The following is an 8,907-nucleotide window of genomic DNA, read 5'->3' as shown; positions in this document are numbered from 1 at the left end:
TCTCTGTCTCTGTGTGTCTGGAAAGCACACGTGCCCTATAGCAAAAACCCCTCAAAAAAAAAAAAAAGGATGGGAAAAAAAAGCAAAACATACAAGAAACAAGAAATGGAAAATTATTTATTGACAATAATATGTATGTTGATGTGCTTGATTGAGCCAATATACAGTGTACTCTGAATGGAAAATCTCATTTTGTATGCTGTAATGATGTACAATGAATTAATGTAAATAAATAAATTTAAAGAGAAAAAAATGTGGCACATATACCCTATGGAATACTATTCGGCCATAATAAACAAGACCCTGGCATTTGATAGAAAGTGGTAGGATATGAAGGAACTATTTTTGAGTGAAGTAGGCCAGGATATGTAAGAAAGATATTGTATGTATCCACTTAATATATACCAACTATTCACACTTTATGATAGAGATTGAAATATTGGAGGGCATAAAAGCAGTGAAAATAGTTAGCAATGAAAAGACACTGTGGAATGGGGTGGGAGAAGAGACGAGTATGGAGAAGGATACCAAGAGAACAAATAGAGAGGCATGACATTAGTGGGACACAGATACGGTTTATTACCTGTTGATGATGACATGTATAGTATTCTCAACTGGACTGATCTGAGAAGTATTTTATGTTGGGTAGTCTTTTTACAAGCAAAATGATAAATAGTGATTGAAAGTTTAAGAAAATAATTGAAGCAATAATAATAATAATCTGGAAAAAAACAATGAAATGCTATTTACTGATAAGAATGGGGTTTTAATGTCTCTGTATTGACTGATATGCATGGTATTCCTTCTGGAAAATGAAATGTAATACACTGTAAAGGTATATATGACTCAATGTAATATAAACAAGATTATGATAATAAATAAAATTTTAAAAAACAAAAAAATTGTTATGGATTATATTAATTATAGAATCTACAAGCACCAGTTAACCTTTAAAGAATAAGAAAGAGGGACCAGCAATTGGCGTAATGGCTATGTCGCTGGACTCCCATGTAGTCGACCATGGTTCGAGTCCCGGACCCGGCGGCTTAAACTCACGCCGGGCGCGTGTGCGTGCATGCCCAAGATCCCGAGAGGAGAATGGAGGAGAAGGGATTGCAGCGTGGCCATCCCCCCAGGGGGTGATTTCTCGCTTTCTGTCTCTGTTTCTCTCTGTCTTTCTGGCAAGCGCACAAAAAAACCTCTATAGCGAAAAACCTCTCAAAAAAAAAAAAAAAGAATAAGAAAGAGAAATAAAGAAAAAATAGGGTAAAAGATGTATTCATGTTGGAAAATATACTTTACAAGATAAATACTGTATGTGATTGAATGTATAAAAGAAAAGATATTTAAATGAATAAATAAATAAGTGACTGAGAATTCTTTGGTTTGATAAAACAAATCCACCAATGAAAGAAGCTTAACAAGTACAAGACCCCTAATGATGAAAGTGATAAGAGCCTATGATAAAGAGAAAATATTAAAAGCAGACAGAAAAAAAAGAGCCATTACATACAGAAAAACAAAAATAGGAATGTCAACATATTACTCATCAGAAACAGTGCAAGGAAAGAGTAGAGCAATGACTGAAGGGCAAACTGTCATCCTAGAATTCTGTACCCAAAGACATTTACAGTAATGCTAAAACCAAAAGAATTAAAACAAGAAATTCTGCACTGTGAACAATGTGAATGAAAGTCCTCCATACAGAAAGAAAATAATAACAAATGGAAATACAGGTCTGCAGAAAGGAAGAAAGAACACTGGAAATAGTATCTACCTTGGTTAATTCATAGGATTTCCCCCTTGTTTTTAAAATATCAGTACAGGTGATTATTCTAAAAACATAATAATGTATGGTGGAGTTGGTAATATATGTACAAGTAAAATACATAACAATATCTTAAGGCCAGGAGAAGAGAAATGGTAGTACACTCCTATAAGGTTCTTATACTACATGTGCAATAGTATGACAACACTTAAGTTTATAATAAGTTAAAGATGTATGCTATAAACCCTAAAATAACCACTAAAAGATTTTTAAAGTATCAATATTATAGATAATAAGGCAAAAAATGCAATAAAATGAAACCATAATATGAGTACTGTTAGTTAAAAGGATGCAGAAATGTAGGAAAGGGAAACAAAGAAGAGGGGACAAATAGAAAACACATAGCAAACTTGTGGACTTAAACTTAAGCAACTCAGTGTCACATTAAATGAAATTTGACTACATATTCCAATTAAAATAAAGAGATCATCAGCTTGGATAAAAAAGCTAGACCCAAATGTCTGCTTCCAATGAGAAATGCATTTTAAATGGAAACATAAAAATGAATGAAAACAAAAGCATATGGAAATATATATGTCCACTCTGACCACTTCTTTTAGCAATTGTAAAGAAGGTCTTGTCCAATTTACTTAAGCGTAAGGTAATCTTTGACTTGATTGGCATGCAATGCATGTGTGCTTTGAAACCACATTGCGTACTGTAAAGATGTAAGATGATTAAATGTAAATTAAATAAATAAATAAAGGGGTCAGGAGGTGGCACAGTGGCAAAGGAACTGGACTCCCCTGTGGCCAAATGCAATTCAAGTCCTGGACCTAGAAAATCATGCCAGCAGTGTATATATGCAAGTCCAAAATTCTAGGAAGAGAATGGAAGAAAAGGGATTCCAGTGTGACCATCCCCCTGGGGATGTCTATCTGTCTCTCTCCAGCAAGTGCATATGCTCTAAGGCAAAAACCTAAAAAGAAAAATAATAAAATAAAAATAAGTAAACAAGAAAAAGAAAGAAATGAAAGATATGCAGACTGACGAGGAAGAAGTAAAACTGTCTTTATTCTTAAATAATGTAATTATTAATGACAAAAATTCAACAAAATCTACAAAAGTTAACAAAGAAGTTAGTTTAGTAAGGTTGCAGGATGCTGTACCAATACTCAAAATCAATTTTATTTCTATATAATAGCAAAACCTAATCAGAAACTTAAATTTAAAAAGAATCTAAGTTTCAATAATATTAAAAATATAGAGACCAGCAGTTGGTGTAATGGCTATGTCGCTAGACTCCCACGTAGTTGACCACAGTTCGAATCTGGGACCTGGTGGCTTAAACTCATGCTGGGTGTGTATGCATGCATGCCCAAGATCCTGAGAGGAGAATGGAGGAGAAGGGACTGCAGGGTGGGCATAACCCCTGGGGGGTGATTTCTTGCTCTCTCTCTCTCTCTCTCTCTCTCTTTGGCAAGCACACATGCCCTGCAGCAAAAACCTCCCCTAATAAAAAATAAATAAATAAATAGATAGATAGATAGATAAAAATATGAAAGATAAATCAATAAAAGATTTTAATTTTTAAAACTACAAAATATTAAGAGAAAGTAAAAATTGTAAGAATAGATATATTATATGCTCCTATGTCAGAAGACTCAATTCTCAAGATATTAATTTCCCCTATATTGATTTAGAGATCCAATGCTATGCCAAACAAAATCCCATCAAGACTTTTTGTTGAGATTAACCAACTTATTCTAAATTTCACATGGTTTTGCATAAGAACTGAGAATAATGAAAGAAATGTTGAAAAAGAAGAACATTACAGTCTTTTTCCTATTTGGCTTCAAATCTTACTATAATCAGAAAAATGCATTATGTCAGGCATTCTTGTGCCCATGATCAAAGTTGGCTGAAGTTGGGGGTAGCATCAAGATCATATAAAGATGCTATCTCTCTATCTGTCTTCCTACTTTTCTGCCTCATAGAAGAAACAAATAAATACACTGAACTTTCTAAAAATGTATTGCAATTTTCAAAATAAACTAGCTATGGAACAAAATAGACTTAAATATAGACAGTGAATTTTCTGAAAATTTGTGATAGGCAGTGCATGTACACACACAAGAAGGAGAGAGCGAGAAACACCCTTCAACAAGAGCAATCATTCCACAATTTCCTTCTCCCAAACCTCTACCATGTCAGGATCATGGGCATGTTACATATGTTTCAGGTCAGCCAGGCCAAGGATTGAAACTGTGGTCAGCCATGAGACTTCTAACACTGCAGTCTAGGATGCTACCAACTGTACCACAGAGACTGGGCTCATGCTGACGTTTGACAAAAGTGAAAAGATGTTCAGCGGGTAAAGGATAATTTTCAACAAATGTTGCAGAAACAGTTTTTATGGAAAAAATATAACTTCAAAAGTTATCGGGACCAGCAGTTAGCGTAATGGCTATGTCGCTGGACTCCCATGTAGTTGACCACGGTTCGCATCCCAGACCCGGTGGCTTAAACTCAGGCAGGGCAAGTGTGCGTGTGTGCCCAAGATCCCAAGAGGAGAATGGAGAGGAAGGGATTGCGATGTGGCCATCCCCCCTGGGGGGTGATTTCTCACTTTCTGTCTCTCTGTCTCTCTCTCTCTCTGGCAACTGCACATGCCCTATAGCAAAAACCTCTAAAAAAAAAGTTACCTCACATCATACCAAAAAATTAACTTACAATGTGTCATAGACATACATGTGAAGCCTAAACTCCAAACCATTTAGAAGAAAACACTTCAACAAAGAAGATATATGGGTAGGAAGCAATCATATAAAATATCCTCAATAACAGTAGTCATTAGGGAAATGCAAATTAAAACCACAATGACAAACTACTACAACATACTAGAAAGGCAAAATTTAATAAGACTAACCAGCCCAAGTATTGATGAAGCAGCAGGGGAACTAGAACTTTCATGTATATAAAGCAGTATAATCACTTTCTATACCAGCAGATGGTGTAATGATTATGTCACTGAATTCTTACATAGTTGACCATGGTTAGAGTCCTGGAACCTGCAGCTTAAAACTCATACTGGGTGCATGTGAGTGTGTGCCTAAAATCCCAAGGGGAGAATGAAGAAGATGGGATTGTGGTGTGGCCATCCCCCCCTTGGGGTTGATTTCTTGTTTTCTGTCTTTCTGTCACTCTCTGTCTCTCTAGGGAACACATGTGCCCCATAGCAAAATTCTAAAAAAAAAAAAAATTAATAACCACTTTTTAAAACTTGTGCATATATTGGGAACCAGCAGTTAGTGTAATGGCTATGTTACTGGACTCCCACGTAGTCGACCGCGGTTCACGTCCTGGACCCGGTGGCTTAAAACTCACGTCGGGCGCGTGTGCGTGTGTGCCCAAGGTCCCAAGAGGAGAATGGAGGAGAAGGGATTGCGGCGTGACCATCCCCCCTGGAGGGGGGGGTGATTTCTCGCTTTCTGTCTCTAATGTCTCTCTCTGTCTGTCTGGCAAGCGCACGCGCCCTATAGGAAAAATCTCTCCAAAAAAAAAAAAAAAAGAAGAGGAGTTATGGCTCCCCAAGCAAAATTAGGGTGCCATTTAAAAAAAAAAAAAACCAACTTGTGCATATATTTAAATGTACATTTAACAAAAAAAGTCATTTTACTCCAATCATAAGTATTTACCCAAGTGTAAACAAACCATATGACCATACAAAGACATAGTAGCCTGTTTGGAATAGCCAAAAATTGGGGGAAGGGTACTTCCACAAAGGTGAATGGATAAACACAGAGTAGTATATATACAGTATATACAATAAAATATTGTGCAGGAGCAATACAAAGTAATGAACTACTGATGCATGTAACAACATGAATGAATCTCAATGTGATTATCCTGAATGAAGTCAGGTAGATAAAAATGAGTATATCCTGTATGGTTCCATTTCTGTAAAACTCTAGAATCATAGGGACAGAAAGCAAGGACAGAAAATTGTGTGGAGTATTTTAGGGGAGGTGTGGTACAGGTAGGATCAGGAAGGAGACAATATTAAAGGACATAAAGAAACTCATAAAGCAATGGACAGATTCGTTCTCTTGCTAGTATTGGTAGCTTTACAGGTGTATGTATATGTCAAAACACACATTGTATATTTATTTTTTTAATTTTACTTCTTTTTTTATACATTTAATTATTATACATCTTTAGAGCATACAAAATGAACTTTCCAGGCATGGATATACTGCATATTAGTCCAGTCAAAGATATTTCTATACACATTACCATCAACAGATCATTTTTCAGTGCACATTTAAATTTGTGTAATTCATTGTGTCAATTATATCTTTGAAAACTACTAAAATAGAACTAATAAATAAGCATAGCAAGGTCACAAAAATAAGGTGAATGTAAAATTATAAATGTTTCTATATACAAAACATAAACATTCCAATGAGAAAATTAGAAGCATGATACCATTCGCGAGAGTACCAAAAAAGGTAAAACACTTAGAAAATAATTTTAAAAGTGCAACACTTTCACCCTGAAAATAATGAAATATTTCTGAGGACAATTAAAGATCCAAATAAATGGAATGATACTTCAAGTTCATATTAGAAGATTAAATATTGTTAAAATGAGACTCATCAGCTAAGCAGCAGCAAAATTCTCAGTAATTGTTTGCTTTGATTCATCTTTGAGATTTATTTTGCCAGCTCTAAAACTCCCCCTCTTCCTTGATTTTAATCCGTCATCTTTTATGTTCTAAATAGGATAGGTAAAAGAGAGGAATCAGCATAAATGAGTTAAGTAGTCCATGAGCTGAGACTGGGGCCTCCCTTTGTTCCTACTGGCAATGTTGCTAGATTCATGATCAGACACCAGAGGGTTGGGCATTCTTGCAATATCTTAACAATGCTGAGAACGCAACATGATACTAAGGAAGTAAAAGTTTGAATGTAATCACTTTATTTAAAAGTTGGTTTTTTCTTTAATTTAAATAAAATGAATTTGAAGTGAACATGATTTTGTTGACCATGTTCATGAATTATAGATGCAACATGCATTGGTAGAATCATGTGATGGTCTTTTGTGATATTTAATTTTTACATATCCCAGTCTCTGTATCTGCATAGACAAAAAAGAAACAAACTCCTTCTTTGCTTTTATTGAAGGGTTTTCAGGACTGTGTGTCTGCTCCTGAGCTCTGTTTTAAGAAGGTGTAACCTTTGCTTGTACATTTAAAAAAAAAAACAAAACAAAACATAAGACGAAAAAGAACCCTTTATTGTTGAGCATGTTGGCATTGTCCCTTTTATTTTTTCTCTTTTGGGGACATATGAAGTAAGTTATTCTTTTTCTGTATCTTTTTTTTCTTTTGTAAACTTTTTGTTTTGTTTTGTTTAAAAATAGCTTTATGAGACCATCATTTGGCATAATGACTATGTAGTCAACTGCAATTTGAGTCCCTGACCCAGTGGCTTAAACTCATGCCAGGCACGTGTGCGTGCATGCCTATGACCCCAGGAGGAAAACGGAGGAGAAGGGATTGCAGCATGGCCATCCCCCCTGGGGGAGGTGATTTCTTGCTTTCTGTCTCTCTGTCTCTCTCTGTCTTTCTGACAAGCACACGCACCCTATAGCAAAAACCTCTCCAAAAACAAACAAAAAAATGACTTTATAAAAAGGCTTTTATAACCCCCCAAAAAAGAAGATTAAATATTGTTAAAATGGTCATTCTCTTCAAATTAATATTTATGTGTCTATTACTGGAGTCTACTTTGTTCCATTGCTTTTTAATACCTATTAAAAACTCAGTACTTAATTTTCTGAAATCAACAAGTTGATTATAAAAGTTATATGAAAAAAAACAAAAAGTCTAAGAGGATAAAACAATTTTGAAAAAGCAGAGCATAGTTAGACGATTCTTACTTCTGATTTCAAACTTTACTATAAAGCTACCACTAAAAACAGTGTGATTCTGGCATAAAGACAGACATATATACTTACCTGGCAGGGAAGATACCATGATGATGAAGGTGGTTTTCCCAGGATGAGGCTTATCCATTGCACTCTGGATGTGCTGACTCCTGTAATTTCCCCAAATGTAGGAAACTCATCTGCATAATTTGTGGTAGTGGGCAACGGCACTCGTGCTCTCCCCTGACAGACATATAACTTAATGGAACAGAACTGACAGTCCAGAAACAAAGTTTTATATTTATAATCAATTCATTTTGGCAGAGGTGCCAACCCAATTCATTGATGAAAGGATAGCCTTTTTAATAGCATTAGGGTAAGGGTATGCTCAGATATATGATTGGTAAGGTGCTAGGACAACACATAGAAAATGTAACTTAGACACTATACTAAAAAAATTAACTAAAAATGAATTATAGGTTTAAATACAAGAGCTAAAGGAATGAAACTTTTTTTTGTTTTGTTTTGTTTTTTAGTAAAAGATTTTTGCTAGAGCGTATGCACTTGCCTGAGAGACAAAAAGCAAGAAATCACCTTGGAGGATGACCAAGCTGCAATCCCTTCTCCATTCTCCTCTCAGGATTTTGGGCACACAAGCACACACACCCAGTGTGAGTTTTAAGCCCACAGGGTCCAGAACTCAAACCATAGTCAGCCATGTGGGAGTCCAGCAACTTTTTTTTATTTACATTTTTTTAATACATTCAATCACATTATTTAGCTTACAAGGTGATCATTTCAATACGTGAACATTTCTCCCTGGTCAAGTTGATCAAAATATAACAACACTACATCCCGGTCTCAACAATGCTGTCTTTGTATCCCTCCTCTAAATGTTTTTCCTCAGGCCTCACTCCTTCACACACACATCTGGCATTCACATCCATCTCTTGTGTTTGTACATCCTATAGTCCAGCAACTTAACCATTACTCCATCTGCTGGTCCCAACAATGAAACTTTTTTTTGGGGGGCGGGGGGAGAGATTTTCACTGTAGGGCGCGTGCGCTCGCCAGACAGACAGAAAGAGACATAGAGATAGAAAGCGAGAAATCACCCCCCAGGGGCGATGGTCACGCTGCAATCCCTTCTCCTCCATTCTCCTCTCGGGATCTTGGGCACGCACGCACACGCACCCGGCGTGGGATTT

The 8,907-nt window shown here is 36.0% G+C and overlaps 1 long non-coding RNA gene and 1 other non-coding gene across 3 annotated transcripts in view; one reads left to right on the top strand and one right to left on the bottom strand.

The window, feature by feature from the left end:
- The window catches only part of LOC102477675 (uncharacterized), a 363,527-nt gene that overhangs the window by 213,753 nt on the left and 140,867 nt on the right, over nt 1-8,907 (bottom strand). The gene's annotated exons all lie outside the window — the stretch shown is intronic.
- Nucleotides 7,782-7,945, top strand: LOC114007561 (U1 spliceosomal RNA). Its single transcript, XR_003549174.1, has one exon. It is a non-coding gene; the product is annotated as a U1 spliceosomal RNA (small nuclear RNA).

The sequence above is a fragment of the Tupaia chinensis genome, unplaced genomic scaffold, assembly GCF_000334495.1.
Source record: "Tupaia chinensis unplaced genomic scaffold, TupChi_1.0 Scaffold000197_1, whole genome shotgun sequence".
Taxonomy (NCBI): domain Eukaryota; kingdom Metazoa; phylum Chordata; class Mammalia; order Scandentia; family Tupaiidae; genus Tupaia; species Tupaia belangeri.
This window is presented reverse-complemented; position numbering and strand designations above follow the sequence as displayed.